This window comes from Cebus imitator, unplaced genomic scaffold, assembly GCF_001604975.1.
Source record: "Cebus imitator isolate Cc_AM_T3 unplaced genomic scaffold, Cebus_imitator-1.0 Scaffold86, whole genome shotgun sequence".
Lineage (NCBI taxonomy): Eukaryota > Metazoa > Chordata > Mammalia > Primates > Cebidae > Cebus > Cebus imitator.
The window spans coordinates 4839704-4858127 of record NW_016107401.1 but is presented as its reverse complement, the minus strand read 5'-3'; the positions used below and the strand labels follow the sequence as shown (position 1 = coordinate 4858127).

At 38.8% G+C, this 18424-nt stretch overlaps 1 protein-coding gene across 7 annotated transcripts in view; it reads right to left on the bottom strand.

Annotated features, from left to right (window-relative positions):
• Window positions 1–18424, bottom strand: part of TENM2 (teneurin transmembrane protein 2) — a 1289478-nt gene that overhangs the window by 1263277 nt on the left and 7777 nt on the right. For 3 of the 7 annotated variants that reach the window (XM_037740620.1, XM_037740624.1, XM_017534465.2), the window contains exon 1: window positions 15502–15987. The exons of 1 other annotated variant lie outside the window; for it this stretch is intronic. The gene's annotated coding sequence lies outside the window, so the exon portion shown is untranslated. Of the gene's footprint in view, window positions 1–15501; window positions 15988–18424 lie in introns of those variants that run through there. 3 more of the 7 variants (XM_017534468.2, XM_037740625.1, XM_037740623.1) reach the window with 2 other exon arrangements.

Sequence of the window (18424 nt, the reverse complement as noted above, 5' to 3'; positions counted from 1 at the left end):
AGGATAGTCTCTTAGTGCTTGATCTGACATGAGATCCAGTGAAAGACAGGTAAGTCTCAAGGTGAAGAGCCTCATCTCAGACAGTTCCATATTGGCCAGACAAGCAGGGTGGCTCAAGATGGCAAGCTACCTCTTCCACACGTCAATTGTGAATTACGCTCTCTAAATTGGATCCACAGCTGTGATTTTTAGTTCCTAGAGTGCCCTCCAAAAAACTAGTTGGAGGAAAGAATAAAATAAAAGCCTGCCTTTCCCCCAAACATACACCTTTTGGCAATCTGCCATGCCAACTCACAAAGAACATGGGTATCCAAAACGGGCCACTTCTGGACTCTATCAGAAAAATGGCATATCAAGTGCTTGGCATAGGGGCTGCTGCCAGGCACTCAAACGCATAACTTACTCCAGTTTTGGAGACCTACAGAGTAGATCTATGAAACAAACTTGGCTCACGGGGAGCCTGAAATACTCAGCCCCAAACAAATGAGAATCAGGGAAACTGTGCCAAACTTTCCTTTTGTTTATTTTCAAAGGAAATGAGAAATCTTGAAAAAAAAAAGAAAAAAAAAATAGAGGAAGCTAAGATGATCACCCACAATATTAGCCCCTTCCTGGGAATTTGAAGGAAACTCAGAATCTGGCAATTGGCCCGCGTTACAAAAGCTGAATTTTGCTATCTTTCACAAAGCAGATATTCTGCTTTTATCTAATCAATTGCACGTCCCTAAAGAGGAGATCTGGAAGTGAGTGATAAATGCAGATGAAAGTTGATATGTCAGAGTGCGGAGGTAACCTGGCTGAATGTAACACAGCTGTGTAGGTATGATATGTGTATATATCTCATATGTATGCACACACACACACACACACACACACACACACACACACACACACACATATATATATATATATATATATATATATATACAGACATATGGGGGGGAGGTGGAGAAAGAAAAAAAAGAATAATGAAGAAAATCATCTTTCACCTACAAATATAAATAAAAATGCACAAATATAGGGAGAACAGGGAACAAACCCATCATCTCTCTCACACACAAAAATAATAATTCATGTCCTTTCAGTTCTTCAAAAGCGTGCTTCCTTTGAGCCCAGATTATTAGCTAATTCCTACATTACTATTTTCCACAGATATCCTCCTGAAATTGTGTCCGTTATTTAATCCGCAGGTTAAATAGACACCTTTATCACCTGGCATAACTTTAAACCCTCCAACGATCTTCACGGCACTTCTAGTTTCATGTACAGTTCACCAGGTTGACATTTACTGACATGACTGAATTCTAAACAAGGATTAATAAAATGATTAATTTACTCTTCTTTTCTCATCGCGCGCTCTCTCTCCTGTTTTCCCCATGAGTCATGGTTGGCCATCTACAAGAACAAAATATCTAACTGAGGAAAACTGTCTTCCAACCGCAGCATCTGTCTCCCTGGCAAGCTCTGCTGACAGTTGGGTGCTGGCTCTGGCATTGTTCAAGAAGCTCTTTCGGGCTGAGCTATTAGTGGGCTCTTGCCCTCCTAGATGAAGCTTCCTGCTGACTTTTCCCTATCTGAAAGATGGATTTGTATGTATTTATCCTTCTGAGAATCTGCTACTGTGCAAGTATCTCCAGTGGAGACCCTCGCGGGAGGGCACAGGACACTGGAGCTCTTGCATTCCTTTTCTGGCAAAATATCCATAAAATAGCTCTGTAGTTCCCAAAGGTCCGCTTCTGGGTATTATGTAAGCAGCTTCTCCTTCAGAAAGGGAAAGGGATGCTTCAAGAGACAGAACTAAAAATGCCCACAGCTCTCTATGGGAATTTCAAAATAGCAAGTTGCTTAAATACCAAGGAAAGCACCTGGTTCCTCTCCAAGCCTAAAGATAGCCTACAATAGTTTAAGAAATGTAAGCAGGAGTGGGGGAGGGGCGAGGGGAGAGGCCACGCTTGGCATGGGGGAGATTGTGGACCACACAGAATAATCTGGCAATGTGCAACTGAGCATGTTTTGTCATTTTTGATATTCTATAAAAAGTACTTAGCTGAGGAAGTTTTATGTTTTGTTTTTGGAAAAGCGGTTAAGGTGGAAGCAAATTTGTGTAGGAAGGATATTCCAGTAGCAGCACATCTGGCTCATTTTAATTCTGAGCCTGAAATACTTCTGTCAGGCTCTCCCTTTCTGTCTTTAAAATTTCTTCCCAAATCTACTTTTTTCAAACACTAACTCTGCCCTTAGACCCCCTGGAGGCTCCTGATTCTTCAAAGAATTAGAAGAGATCTGGTTACCATTAGATTCCATTCTAGATTGAGAAGAAAGCAGAAAGTGGTCAAGATAGGCCCGCCTTTATGTTGCCTGAAATACTTTTGAAATTTGCCTCATTCAAAAGCTGGAATGACATAGAGCACCTTCAAACTATGAAATAAAACATCCACAGGATCATTTATTTGTAACCCTTTCATTGAAAGCAAAAAATAGTTTAAACTCCCCAAAAGACCTCAAGGCATTTAAGAAAATCCAACTAGCTCCATACATTTAATATTTTCTAAGAATAAACACAGAGAAAAAGATTAAGCCTTCAAAGATCTCACTTATGTAAGTCTGACAACAACAAAAAATACACAGTGGAAAGGATTAATCTCAGACAAAACTCAGAAAAGAAGCTTTTGCGGAAAACTCTTCCTCTGGCTACAGCTCCTTTGTTTACAGTAAGAAGTAGAATTTGGAACCATTATATATTCTTCTTATGGTCTCCCTTGTGAATTGAGGTTGTTAAAGTAACATTGTAATTATCTTTTATCTATAGCATGATTTATTTATAATATGAAATTTCTTTTTACATTTTAAAAGTTGTAACAATTGAATGCCCTTCTTAATAGTCAAAAAAAATTGGAATATGAAAGAGATTTTTATTTCACCATTTCTCTTCCAGAAATCTCTGAATGTTACTCCAAGAAAGACAGAGCTACACATTTTGTTTTAAACATTTAATTTTTTTTTCAATTTTAAAGGTCATATTTAGAACCAAACCAACTATGAATATGAATAAGTTGCAGGCCATGCCTAAAGCTGGTGTCTTTTCAAGTAAAAGACAAGACTTACTAATAGTTCCATTTGTTTTCCATTAAAAATCTACTCATTGTATTCACAGCAATCCACATGCCAGTATGTGAGCCTGCTTGGACAAAGCGTTTGCTTTGTGTGTATCAGATGCAAAATTTACTTAAATTCCAGATAATTGCAAGTGCATCTGCTAGGCTTTGTCACTGGGCTATATGAACATTTTCACAGTGTATACAAAGAGCAATTATCCAACGACTAAAGAAAAAGAAAGTCATTTCTGCAAATTATAGCCAGCTCCTTTATCAAGGAATAAGTTTGTGCTAAAAGAATACAACCCCCAAACATTTTTTAAAATAAAATGTATTCACTCACATCACATACATTAACTACACAGAACAAAAAAGGGAGCTTTTCAACTGTTAAATTACCGGGTCTGAAACAAGGATAACTGCAATTTTAAATAAAATTATCTCACAAAACATCAAAGTTTCCCCTGCAGGGAAAACACACACACACACACACACACATACCCACACAAATATCCACTTTAAATCAATTTGATACACTGGTATATGTTCTTATTCTCTATTCATGACAAAATATTTCAACAACAGTCACTTACACTATTTGTCATTAGTTTTTCATCCCCTACTTTGAGATATAAGCTCGCAGAATCGAGAAAATGAAGAATAGTCAAAACAGGAAGATGTGAAAAAAAAATCAAAACACCAAACCAAACAACTTTAACTAAAAGCCTTAATTGAAACATTTTTGCTCTATGCATTCAAAATTCAATTCCAAGCAGGCCTTGGGCATTCTAGTTGGACTATTCTATCAATCTTTACCTTTCATCCTCTCTTTCACTCTTCCCTTTTATTCTCCTTTGCTTTCTGTTTGAACGTCATGCACAATCCCAAGTCAACTGTCACACTCAACATGACCAGCCTTCTTTCAAAGCCCAGTCCAATTTTCAGACTTTGATACCTCGTGCCAACTAAACAATATCAACAGCTCTTCTTTTCAACGGCCTAATGACGTAGATCTGTTCTTTTTAACACATTCTTAAAGCTATCCGCAATGATCACAGGGTTGTTTTTAGTACAAAGAATAAACTACTTAACAGAAGAGTAAAAAATTTTTGTGACGTTTGACCTACTTGAAATCTATGAGTTTAGTGGACATTTATTTCCTGTTTCACGTTCATTTAAATATCTTCATTATCATTTTGTAAAATGTATTATGTTATCGACCAAAGCTATTAGTCGGTAAAAAACCATCTCCAAATTCCCCAAACTGGAGAACCATCATTATCATTAATAATTCATGGAACTGCATTAAATGAGACAATATTCAATATTTAACTATCTAATCCTACAGTAATTTATATTAGAAAATACCAACCATGTGAGAATTCAGCCAGCCGGATTATTTTATTGGATGAACCTTTGTCATTATTAATAACACTTCAGTATCTCATATTTTTTCAGCACAGAATGTAACATCCAAGGACTGAAAGTGATTTTGTTTCTAATTAATTCTCAAAATCCGTGGGAGACAGTGATGGAAGGATAAATATATTAATTTCGAATTGAAGAATTAAAGGCTGAGCCTTCAGATGCAAAAATTTTACTAGAGATGTGGATTACTTGGGTGGGCCTTGCACTTCAGTGGGTTTACTAATAATTTCGTGAGGAAGACCTGTTTGAACCAGAGAGTCTAAACTATAGGAAAAAGAAATGCAGTTTTATTTCTTTCAAGTACCACATTACTTATTACTAATTTATAAGCAGAAATGTAACATTTTTCTGATATCGAGAATTCCTGTGATTAACGTGCTTTCTTTGTATACTTTTACATAGGCAAACATCAGCCCATTCCAGGAGAATTATCTTTAACTTCAAAATGAGCAGAGTTCCAGTGGATAACATTTAAATGTAACTCTTGATGATACCAAAAGGAATTCTACAAGACCAACATATTTGAGTTTGGTGTGTGCTAAAATGAAAGCATGTGGCTTAATACCTTTATCATCTAGAATGCCTTCCAATTCATTTTCAGCAACAGAGACATTCTCATTGCTCTTCAGCTTTTAAGTTCACTCTCTGACACACTTCCCTAAGATCCTATGGGTTATTCTCCATAAAAAAAATAATGGTAAATATTTGGTGGGGGCGGGGAGGCAGGTGCCGTGGCCCATGTCTGTAATCCCAGCATTTTGGGAGGCTGAAGCAGAAGGATCATGTGAGGTCAGGAGTTCAAGACCAGCCTGGACAACATAGCGAAACTTCATCTCTACAAAAGATACAAAAATTAGCCTGGTGTGATTGGCACATGCCTGTAATCCCATCCACTGGGATGCTGAGGCACGAGAATTGCTTGAACCCCGGAGGTGAAGGTTGCAGTGAGCCAAGATTGCACCTCTGTACTCCAGGCTGGGTAAAGAGCAAGACTCTCGCTCAAAAAATAAAAAAATAAATTTAAAAAAACCCTAATCTGTTTTGTTGACTGCCCCTGTACTTTTTATTTTGAGGGAATCTCATATATATATTGAAGGAATTCAAAGTCTTTGCTTCTTATTATGTAATATGTAGGGGCTGACTCTCAATTTCCCAGACTGCCTAGTAAAAAGGGGTTGGACACTTAATCAATACAAAGCCAAATCAGTGGATGCACCAGCTCAGAACTTTCAATGGTGAGCCAGGGACCCTCAGAAACAAGGATGGGGGTGAGTTTCTTACAGGCATTGTGTAAGCAGCTACGTTTCTAGGGCAGCTGTGTGGGTGATGCTCATGGCTACCGGTTTCCAGTGTGAGGGACATGGAGGGCTCCAGCCAGGCCAGTGTTCAGGGGCAGAAGGAGAAATGCCTGTTTCTATATCTCATTTTGGTGACTCTGTTATTCTCAATATCCTTTTAACACATTTCTTTTCCACCTACGTTAGCCAGAATTAGTCTTTACCTTAACAAGAGAGAACATGACCTAATCCCAGAATCAAAAATAATGATTCAAATTGTACAGATGTATTCTGTGTTGGTGAATTCTCTAAATTATTGGAAAATAAATGAAGAGATCCTGCAACTTGCAATTTGGTGAGTTGTAAAGAATGTTTCCTCACCAAAAAAAACTGCATTCAGAAGGACTTTGGCAGCAAGAGATAAACAATCTCATAAATAAATCCTTAGAAACCCAACAGGAAAAGAGCTAAGTCAAAGTTGAAATGAGGGACACATCAGCAAAAGCTCTTTCTTTTTTTTTTTCTTCTTTTTTTTTTTTTCCCAGCCATTGCTTCTGTGATTCAGATAAACAAGGAACAGAAGATGGAAAGGAAATTTTGATGGCTTAGGTATGTATGATTTACTGAAATTGAGATATGTACATCTTGAAAATCACAGTCAAAATGAGGACGAATCAAGAGCCTGACAGGGGACGTCAAAAGTCAGAGCTGCCTGCCCAAGTCTAGGAAGCTATTACCCAGGGCTGTGGAAAGGGTCAGTGTTGCCAAGCACTCCTCTTTTGCCATCCACTTTCAGAGCTATTCACCTGGTGCTTTTCAAGAATATTACCCTTCCCACAAATGATAGATAAAAAATGAGTGCGAACAAGTTTTGAAAAGTAAATCCTGGAACCTACATATTCACTACATGCTTTCAAGTTCAACAGGGAAATACAATCCTTTAGAGAACATTTTTCATCCATGGAGCATTTGGGGAATACTTGAAAATTTTCTCTCCTTCCCAATTCCTATCATTTTTCCAAAATCCCTTCCTGAAATAAAAGTAAATCATAAATTGATTCCTTGCTCATGAAAAATATAAATTGACAGCTTGGGGGCATGGAGTCATTTGTCTATTCACTGATTAAATTTACACAGGCAACAGGCACATCCTAAAAATGACCAGCATCAGAATTTGTCCTTACTCTGAAACCCAGATGTGAGCAATGATCTGACTCCTCCTGGCAAGGATACACAGTTTAATACTGGCCCTCTGGTTTTACCCTTTACTTAATCATGTCTGTTAATAGATATCTCAATTAAAAAAAAAAAAAAAAGGAAGGAAAGCTGAGAAGTTATATCCTTGACCTCACCTGAAGCTATGCTTTTCTCAGAGTAAATACATTTGGAGTTCTAAACACACACACACACACACACAAACACCTACTAAACTTCTGTAATTAAAATACTATTTTATACATATGCACTCACACACACATGCGCGCGCACACACACACACACATAATAGTACTTTTGCCTACAGACTATAAGCTTCTAGAGCAGAGACCAATCACCCACAAACACATACCCCCCCAAACTGTGTACGATTCTGTGTACACCCCATGCGGGCTTAATAAACACTTATGAATTGACTGACAAGAGAAAAACCAAGAAATGACAACCTTCAGGGTAGCCGTAACACAATTTTAACTTGAAAATTGCCCAGGAATAGACTTCACAATCTATGGGAACATACACAAATCATATAAAAAGACCCAGTGCCCCTCATATACCTAGAGTGGCCTGAGGGAATAGCTGAGTGAAAAATCACTGCTGTAGGAAGAAGGGTTCAGGCTCTCTATCTATTTACTGTTTGGTTTCTGCAATGAATCCTGCTGAGAGCAACTTTTATTCTGTAACAGCTAACTTCTGTTACAGAATAACGTTTAAAATATACATTACAACAAATAAAAAAAAGATGCTCATCTCTAATATTTTCTTGTTAAGTCTGCAAGGATCAAATCGCTCCCAAGATTTATGGTGCCCTTTTAATTTCTCTGCAGCCAATGGTGACAAAAGATAATCTACAAAGCTTGAATTGAATGGTAGCTTCTACAAATACCTGGTAATTCACAATAAGTCATAATTTACTCAGTGGCTTCTCTAAATTATGTAATAATGGTGTGCCACAGGGTTATTTTTTTGTTTGTTTGGTTGTTTTTTTGTTTTGTTTTTCTTTTTGAGACAGAGTGTCCCTCTTGTTACCCAGGCTAGAGTGCAGTGGCGCTGTCTTGGCTCACTGCAACCTCTGCCTCCCAGGTTCAAACAAATCTCCTGCCTCAGCCTCCCAAGTAGCTGGGATTACAGGCATGAGCCACCATGCCCTGCTAATTTTGTATTTTTAGTGGAGACAGGGTTTCTCCACATTTAGGCTGGTTTCAAACTCCTGACTGCAGGTGATCCACCCACCTAGACCTCCCAAAGTGCTGGGATTACGGGTGTGAGCCACCACGCCTGGCCCACAGCTCTTAAAACATATTTCATTCAGTGATTCTTAGAGGACATCTTCCAAATGTCTCAAGTTCAATAGCAGTTTGTTTTCCTCTCTGAAGCTCATATATACTTTCAGATTTGAGAGTATGAATGGTATAGACTTTAAAAATTTTGCAGACTCTGGAACTGAAGAATTACGTAAGTAAGATACACTTCTCATAATAATTTAACCTTGCCATATTCCCTTGAAAAGATAGTTATTCCAGTTATTATCTATTTTAAAGGGAAATTTCTACATTGATAAATTTCCAAAAATGTGTGATGATAACAAGTGAGAAAAAATACAAAGTAAGCAGTGCTTAAGACTGATCCCATTAAACTGAGAGCAGAGTCAAAAAAAAAAAAGAAGAAAGAAAAAGGAAAAAAAAAACACACAGAAGAAAACCATTTTTGATTGTGATGAGGATTTTTTTTTAACTAAAACATACAAGTCCCAAAATAAGTCTGTGTATGTCCTTACACTCAAAGGCCTAGCACAAAATCTATTTTAATTCACCATGTTAGTGGTGCTATCTTGGGCTTTGCTTTGCTCACTTGAGTTACTCATAATGATCAATAAAATTTTGCAAACAGTTTTGCACCTCACCTAACTTTCATGCTTACCTTATCTCATCCCACCCCACCATCCTTACACCTTTGTCCCCAAAAGTACAGCTGAGGGATGTACTTGGCCATCTGCTTTGTTTGATCATTTGAGCTACTTTTCCAACACACACCTTTGAACATCTAAATCATTATTTATTCCAAAGAGTACAGAGCACCTCCCATTTCTTCCTAACATTACATAAAGTGGTTAAGAAACATTTGGTAACTCTTAATTTTTTCCAGATATTTCTGTCAAGCCAAACACCCGTCACTTTTTGGGGTGATGCCTTTCAGTTTTTAGATCCTCACCTTGATAGGCATGAGGAAGGATTCTTTTTTGTTTCTCCCTTGTTTACTTGGCAGCCTCTTCTAGACTGTGAGAAGTAACGATTGATCATTTTCCACACTCATCCACAGCCCTCTCTGTGGCCACATGTAAATTCACCAATGGATAATTAAGCAGCAGACACATCCAATAAATATAATAAATAAATTTGATTTTTTTTCCTTTAGTAATTGGTTTCATCTGACTGCGTCTCATTATGTGTGGGGATATATAAATAGGATTAGAGAGGAGAAAAAATTAGATGCTGGGACACACAAGTTGTGGAGCCCTAACCGCTGTGAAATGCTTTTCTGATAATTATGTTATTATTCATGGGGTTAAAATATAGAGAAGCCGGTTTGTGCCTTCTTAAGAAGTTTCAGTGAGGTTAAGAATAAAACTGGTGGCAGTTCATTACTGTAAGAAAATGGTGGCCAACTACAGAATAAATGTTCCTCTGTGTCCCCTTCCCACTAATTCACACTGCCCTTTTCTTGGGCCTTTGTTGAATCCATGCCAGTAGTGCCAAACCTTGACTTAGGTCTCCAGTTCCAGGTACCATATCACACCAGGCTACATGAATAGAAATGACAGAGTTGTATGCAATTACTGCCTGAGAAAATCCCAAAATGAAATAAAACCAAACCACCTTTCTAATACGATTTAGACACAAAGAGCAAAAATCTTTATTTGCATTTTTGTCAAAAAGTACAAACCCCTATTGTCATTTTCTTTCTTAGACATCCTTTTGGTATCAAAAGACTTTTACCATCAGATTTCGCTCTTAGAGGTGCACAGATTACATGGCCTGTCTTGGGAATCTAAAAACTGCTTATTGAAGGAATTTTTTAAAAAATAAAGAATAAAATATACTGTAGCTTTAATTTGCCTATGTTTCTTCTAAGTGATTTCTACTGAAATGTGTGGTATATAACTATATACTCTTACATATGAAATGGATTAGAAAAATTATCATAATTAAGATTGGAGAGTCTGTTGCAAGGAGTTATCCAGCAATAAATATGATTTTAGCTATATAGATATTTACTGTTTAGACTAGCCATATGCATGAATATAGCTATCTTCTCTCATGGTTCAGTTTTATTCGTAGAAATAATCTAGGAACCTAACTTGACTATTTCCAACATTTACAATGAAATTTGGAAGTGACTTTTTTTTAAAAAAAAAAAGATGTTACAAATATAGCAAGCAGCTTATACAATTTTCTGAAATAATTATTTCACATTATGAGATTTTTTAACCTCTGCCAAAATCATTTCTATTTAGTAGCATATTTTTTTTCAACAAAGACTCTTATTGTTCTAATTGAAGTAGGAGAGATGTCAAAATATTGAGTATCAGTGAAGTTCTAAGCAATAATAATGATATTTAAATGTAAACTTTTTCCATGAGAATGCTCTGTGATATGTCCCACCTCAAGATTTAGAATCGGTATATCATCATTAGTATCAATTTCACCTTCATCATATGAATTACCGCCTTCTGCTTTAGTCCCTGTCTCCTACTAGGTAAATTAAAAACTGCAAAACCTAAATAAACAAAAGAAATGACTTATTCTTTGGAACCAAATTCATAAATGAGTTCTTTATTTTATAAGGTACATAACTCCCCTTTATATAACTTAATAAAAGCACTTTACAAAAGTCATATTAACAGAAATGATTACAAAACTTCTAATATTTTTTAAATAGGCTTAACCTTACATATAGCTAAATAATTTAGTCATCATAGCAGTAAAATTGACTGGCTTTTTGAAAGCAGGGTTCCACACGTTTATAGATGTGCGTCACATTCCAGAAATCATAAACTCATGTAATAGTAAGGATGAATGAGCTGAAAACTTCATATTTATGTTCCAAAAACCTGTAGCGGAACTGAGTTAGAGATGGAAGCTACACTGGGCATTCTCCACAAGTCGTCTAAACAAATTTCCAGGTGAGTCAAGCCTCTCTCAAAGAATTGCTGTCAAGTCCTGAGAAGTCTCAACTTTCAAAGAAACCATCTCTTTCCTCCCAAATGATGCACTCTTATATTTCCCAAGACAGAGGTGGTCCTTTAGCATCTACCAAGAATATGCTGACAGGAGCCACACAGTGCCAATAAGATAAGGGAGTCAATTATTCCATCAAAAAACAGAAAAAAAAAAATCTTTATAGGGAATATAGAGTCTATTCTAACATATTAGCTGTGTTATTTGGTTTCAGTTTCTCTTTATTAAATTCACAGGAAAAGTGTTAAAATACCTGTACTCTTTTCATTCGTAGTACAGCTGAAAAGCACATTACTGTACTTCTTCCCTGATCATTCTTTTTGCCTAAAAAGCTCATAATTCTATACCTAGGAGAGGTGGACCAATGAAAGTCTGGCAGTATAAATGAAGGAACTTTATTTGCAAACTATTTCCCAGATGCTTCCTTTTTTTCCCATTAAGAATGCATAAAAAGGATGCAGTACTTCAGTTTCAGAATCATATTATAGTATATGATATATTAAATGGACTAGAGTCACGAATAACATGAATTTTAGAGAAAACATTTTCTACCTCTATAACTTTATGAAATCTTTTGGAAATATGAGCAGGACCAGATATATTATCCTTATATTACACACTCTTAACACAGCTAAAATAATTAAGTTAAGTAGTGATTTATCTTTGTTAAGTAGAGAAAACAACCCCAAATAATTTTTAAAAAGTCTGTTGCTAATAGTGCATAGTACTGAACAATGTGAATGTTCCCTTTATAAAGCAAAATATAAACCAGAAATACAAAGAATATTTTGACAAAACTATTTGCTTTCAGCAAACAAGACTCTTATAAAATTATTATCCTGTTAAAAAATATATCACGTAAATCAAATACTGCTATGTCCCCTACCACTGAGAATGTATCAAAAGACATGTCCCCTCCCCCCACACTATATATATATATATATATATATATATATATATATATTTCCAAACACACACACATACATATGTCTTGCCATGATCCCTCAAGGTTGGGAAGCTGTGGTATATACTATAAGTACAGAATGGGACCTTTCTCCTTGTGAGTACATCAGGGCTACTAGGAACTGGCAGTTCAAAGAACAAAACTGTTGCTTCACACAAAGTAGTGAGAGACAGTAACATAGGCTTTTCACATTGCCCCCTTCAAGCTAAGTAGTTTGATGCTAAGTTGTGCCTCTTTAAGCCTGCCTCTCTGTTTAAGCTTTAGCTCTCAAGTGGGGAGTGATAAAAAGGCCTTTGGAAATGACCTTGACCATATTTCACCAGAAATCACGTCTTGAAATTAATCTGCACAGAAATAAAACAATGAAAAAAAAATCTGTCCAAACAGGTTTTCCTTAAAAACACACAAGTAGTTCAAAGTTCCCTTCAATTGCACAATGAAAAAATAGCAATTAATGTTAAGAAACATTCAGTAGCTGTAGCATAATAAACGCTTCACACATACAGAGAAACCTCCATTCTTATCAAAATGAAAGTAGAAACTCTAACAATACAGCCAAATGTGACTGACAAGTTCCATGAATCAACAGTCTCGGATACCTGTCCGTCTACAGAGCCATCTCCCCAAGTTAACTTCTCCCCAGTAAGTCCAATGCCATGCTGAAATGTAGCAGGAAGACCAGTTGAAAGGAAACTAAGTTACCAGCAAGGGTATCAGGATGATAGTATTATTCTCATGCATTAACCTGAAACCAACACCAGGCACAAAAAGTTAAAATAACCTAAGTTAAGATTTAATTTAAAAAAGTAATCATTATGATAATAACAAACCCATCAAAAAGCCACAAACACGATACCACACCAAACTATGTAAGAGTAATAAAAATCCAGTTGATCAAATAGTAATCTAACCTGGCATCACACCCAAAATGTAGATATGTTTAATATTTTAACACAAATTCTCAGAGCTTCTCAGAAGTTGCCAGTAAACTAGAAGTAGAAAGAGGGGTGGGTGGGTAAAAAAAAAACAAACAACCTCAGTAGGAAGAAAGAAAGTTTCTTTAAATCAATGTACTCAAAGTCTTCGAGTCTAGTGAAGATACTGAAACTGAAGCTAATTTTGATGTTTCATAAATAAATTCATGATCTGACTATGTTACATAACAATTAGAAATCTTGCCCCATGGGCCTAGCAAAATAAATCCTTAGCCTGGTCAGTTATCTTTTCATACACATGTGTGTGGAATATGCCAGAGAAATAATACAGCTGCCCAGCATGGGGTATATTGCTTTTTGGTTTGGGTCCTAGAATTAAAGAGAATCATAATGCTTTAGGTGCCTTGGGTTCTTAGGATTGAAGTTTACTATTTGAAAACATTTTTCTTTAGTACCCAGACAAACAAATGCTTCACTCAAAGACAACTGTGGTCTTAATGAATGCAAGTTGGGTTTTTCCCCCACTAACTTGCTGAAGACAGTACATTCAAAGGTCCATGAAAATATTTTAAAACAGCGATATTGCCATCTCAAGGGACCCATGAATAAGCTGAGCTTTCATTCTAAATAAAATGCCTTATTACTATCAGCAGATTACAAAGGAAGGAATAAGCTTTAGGTCTCAGGAATTCCGATCACAATTTTAAGAAAGGCTTTTGTCAACACAGGGAACCCAGAACAGTTGAATTTGCATGGTGCCTTAGAGTAGGTGTTTTCTTGATAAAAGAAGGTCTGACTAGTTGAGTTAATTTACAGTTTGTTTTGTTTTTAGTGCTAAACAGCCTTCACTGTTTCATGCAGTTCTTCCAACATTAGTTATGTTTACATTAAAACAAAGTTTCAGAGTATTATTGCAAAGGTACTCTTTGCACACAGATAAGTTGCTGCTCTATGATGTGGCAACCATACAGCAGAAGGAGGCTTCCTTGAATAACAACATTTTCCTTCTGCAAAATGTATGTGTCTCAGAGTATCCCTGAACTGGATGTATCCCTCACCTGAGTTTAGAGTTCAGGGTTTCTCAGGATGATGATACATGTGCAAAAACTACAACCTGCTGTACCACAGAGGCTCCCTTCCTCCATTTAAGCTGCCATTATGTTAGTTCATTTTTCCATGGCTTAGCAGAAATTTTACAACTCTACACTGATTCCCTTCTAAATTGCTGATTTGCCTTTGCTTACTGGCCCTTCAGTTTTTCTACTGAACTGGAACTGAAAACTTAGGAGGAAAAAAGCAAAACAAATAAAACATGGTAATGACTAGGGACCCTCCAAAGAACTTTAAATGATATGAATGCATTAAAGTACTGTTGTAGATTAATTTTTAAATAATATTTAAAACAGATCCTGCCAGCCAGAGTTACAGAGTGAGTTCTATTTTTAAGAAAAGAGTTAGAGTTCAATTTGCATTCATTATGCTGGCTATTTTAAATAATTTTATTCCATGTGTATGCAGAACCCCCCCCCCCATTGACAGGATGCCACTTCAAATAAGATCTGAGAGAAATTGCTGTACGTGTCTCACAATTTTGAATAAAACAGTACAGTGATCTCCCTCTTTCTCCATAGCCCTAAATTTATTATTAAGTAAATTTAGCAATAGCTCAATCACCTAAGTCCAGGACAGTATGTGGTGCACTAAAGCACTTATATGTTTATTATCTTGGCAAGCAACATGGGTAGTGGTGTCTATTATTGCCTCCTGCAAATCTGTAGCAATGTGATGCAAAACAGCATTTTTAAAGAAATTCTCTTTTGGAATGCAAATGATTCCTCCCGCAATTTTGAATATTTTAGCCAGCATGTACCATACAGTAGTTCTGGAATCACTGGCATCTGTCATGCTGTCAAAACTGAGTCAAATGCATTGTATTCCTGGAGAACGATAACCTTAAACAGCAATGCAACGTTAAAATGCATCCTAAAAAAAAATCCCTATAATTGCGATGAACATTAGAGAGAAACCGGCAGTCCTTCTGCAGGGAAATAACAGTCTGCTCTAGCATTTTTCCCCTCCCCCCGGAAACTCATGCAACTAATGATGACCTCCCGAAGTGCCGAATTTAAATGTTCCAGCATTCATCTGAGGATGAAGGAGGAAAAAAAAAATACATAGAAAACCATGAAACAAGTTGTAAACTGCACAAACGCAAGGAGAGAGAGAAAGAGAACTGCAGCTGATTCAGGAGCGATTGCAGAATGAGGAGCAACAGAAAGGAAACAAGAAAGAAAGAAAAGGGAAAAAATAGCCTTAAGCATTAAAGAGTAAGAAGTGAAAAACATTTACCAGCAGCTCGGTCAGTAGCTTCGCTCCCTGACACCATCTACATAGATAACTTAGCCTAGAGTCTTCGGTCCCAGCTCGCTTTGGAGCAAAATTCCTTCACTTCGAGGGGCAACACACACCCTCAAGAAAGAGAGAGAGGGAAAGAAGGGGAAAAATAATCCCAAAGACCAAGACAGGCTTTCCCCCTCCTCCCTCTTACCCGCCCCCCGGACTCCCCAAACGGTGCTCGCTTCTGCACAGTTCTGCCGGTTGTGCCGCTGAGCTGCTGCCGCTGCCGATGTTGCCGCGGCGGCGGCTGCTGCTGCTGCTGCTGCTGCTGGTGCTGCTGCTGCTGCTACTTCGGAAACGATTAGGAGGAGGACGCCCAAGCACGACCTGAGCCTGCGAGCCACCCAGGACCAATGTGCAACCTGCTCTGGAATCAAACCCATAACACACGCACGCACACCCAGTGGCTCCTGCACGCGAGCCCTCGCGCGCACACACGCGCTCGCCCGCGCGCCGCACAACACACGCGCGCACACACACACACGCACACACACGCGCGCGCGCCCGCACACACACACACACACACACACACACACATACACACACACACACGCACAGCGCTGTGCGCCGCCAGCCCGCCAGCCTCGCGGTCCCTGAATGGGGAGTACGAGCCAATCCCTGGGCCCCGAGAGCGCGCACCGGCCCAGGCCGCCGGGGCTGGGTGGTGGCGCTGGGGCTGCAGCTGCTTTGGCTGCGGGGTACGCAGCCAGGGAGGGGCTCACCGCTGAGAAAGAGGGGCGCTAGCGACACGCGCACCCCTTTGTCTGCAGAGAGAACCCCAGTCGGGCGTTTCCAAGCCCAGGAACTGAGCGCGCAAGCCCTGGGCGGCTCAGAGTTCAGCTCGGCTCTGGGATTAGCCTGGGGAGGCTTGGATCCCTGGCTGCACGCACCGAGGAATCCGCTCTGCGAAACCCGATGCACCGCAGCTACACCCGGGTCACTGCGAACAGGGGAGCTCAGCAAGCCTTGGGCTCCTGCAGACGACCCGAGCCTGCTCTGGCTCTCGCGAGCATGCCCAGTGCTCGGCTGGACCCAGACCGCTTCTTCCAGGGTTAGGAACCGCAGAGCAGGGCAGAGCCGAGCTCTGTAGCTTCCTGAGAGAAGCAAAGGTTCCAGAGCCTTCAGCCGCTGCTCACCTGCCTCACCTTGGCTGCCCGGTCGCCCTGAACCTGCACCCAAGGACGTAGTAATGGGGAAGCTAGACTTCCAGACCTCAGAGAGGAGTTACTTCTTTTTTTTTCTTTTTTTCCATAAAGAGAATCTATCAAAAGAAACAATTCTTAGCCCAGGAAAGGCTGTTTCAGTTTACGGGGTAATTAACAGAAAATCCAGCAGGGCCTGGCGGTTTTAATAGTAACAGCTGAACGGGTATTGCTTGCTTACCATGTGCAGGCTCTGCGGAATGTGTTGCCTGTGAATTATCTGATTTTAACCTGTTCGAACACTGTATGATCCACCCTAGGAGGAAACCGAGGCCCCAGAATGTTAGCAACTGCCAGTATATCAGACCCAACGCATCAGGAATCTAAACCGTGCAGTCTGACCCTTAGTCACTGGAGATAGGATGAGGAGTGTGGATGAACGCTAGGCAAGTACAGCAAGGTAAAGTCCTGGTGGGTGTTTGGGTGATAACATCCTCTGGCCTTCAAGCTGTACCTGGCTTGTTGTGTTCAATGACCTACAAACCTTAAAAAACTGCGTGCCTGAAATCTGCCAATGTCATGATAGTACTAATATTAGTCATACTTATCTCTTGATTACATACTCTTGGTCACGCTTTTATTTAGGTGCCATCTTAATCTTTAAAGGAACTCTGTAAAGAAACTATGTATCATACCCCCCTTCTACATATGAGGAGACAGTGAGATGTGGTGTTACTTCCATCAAGGGACAGGCCTGACTGAAGGCACCGTCTGTCCTACTGCAAGGTCTATGCTGCTTTCACTACAATTTGCATCTTCTTTAGTTGCCTTCTTAATAAAGCCATGGGATGAGGCCATGGCAATTACTTTTGATTTCATTCAAGAAATTCATTGATTTTGTAACATTCACTCATTCAAGGATATTTACTGAACACTTACTTCCTTCAAGGTGCTATCCTAGCTGTGGCAGAGGATGACAAAGGCATCGTCTACATACTCTTTGGGCTTATCTTCTAACAAGAAGACAGTGATCATATGCTGAAAATGCTAATGAGGGGAATTTACTCAAGGCTTGCTAGGAATACGTTTCTCTCCCCTCTTCATCTAGCAAACTCCTATTTATCCTTCATCTATCTTCCAGCAGCAACTTCTTCAGGGAAGTGGTCTGAGATCTTTCTGGCTGATTACAGGTGTTCAAGGCATCGTGTAACTTTAAAAAACTTGTGGATTCAATTTTCCATTTGTGTTAGGACGTAGCTAGTATATGTCTTCTAGACACACACAAACCCTCTAGACTGTAAACTCCGTGGGTACAAGAATGTGTCTTTTTTAATCAAATCCACTCTCACTCTCTAACACACACACACACACACACACACACACACACACTTCTCTTGTTGGAATAAGTATAATAATTCTTAGGTGGGGGAGCTGTTTATATTCCCAGTTCACAGATGAGTAAAATGTGGTTGAGAGAGATTAAGTAGCTTAGAGAAAGACTCCAACACAGGTCTGTCTGGTGCTAAAGTCCATGTGACTAAACTCTGTCATGTTGTCCAATAGCCCATCAGACTACATGAAAGGGGATCCTGGGACCTATCGTAGACAGATGCTGGGGATGACATTATGGGGGAATACAGAGATAAATCATTCAGTATAGTAAGAATTAAAGAGGCATGCAGTAGGATATTCTGGTTTCTTTCTTTTTTCTTTTCTTTTTTTTTTTTTTTTTT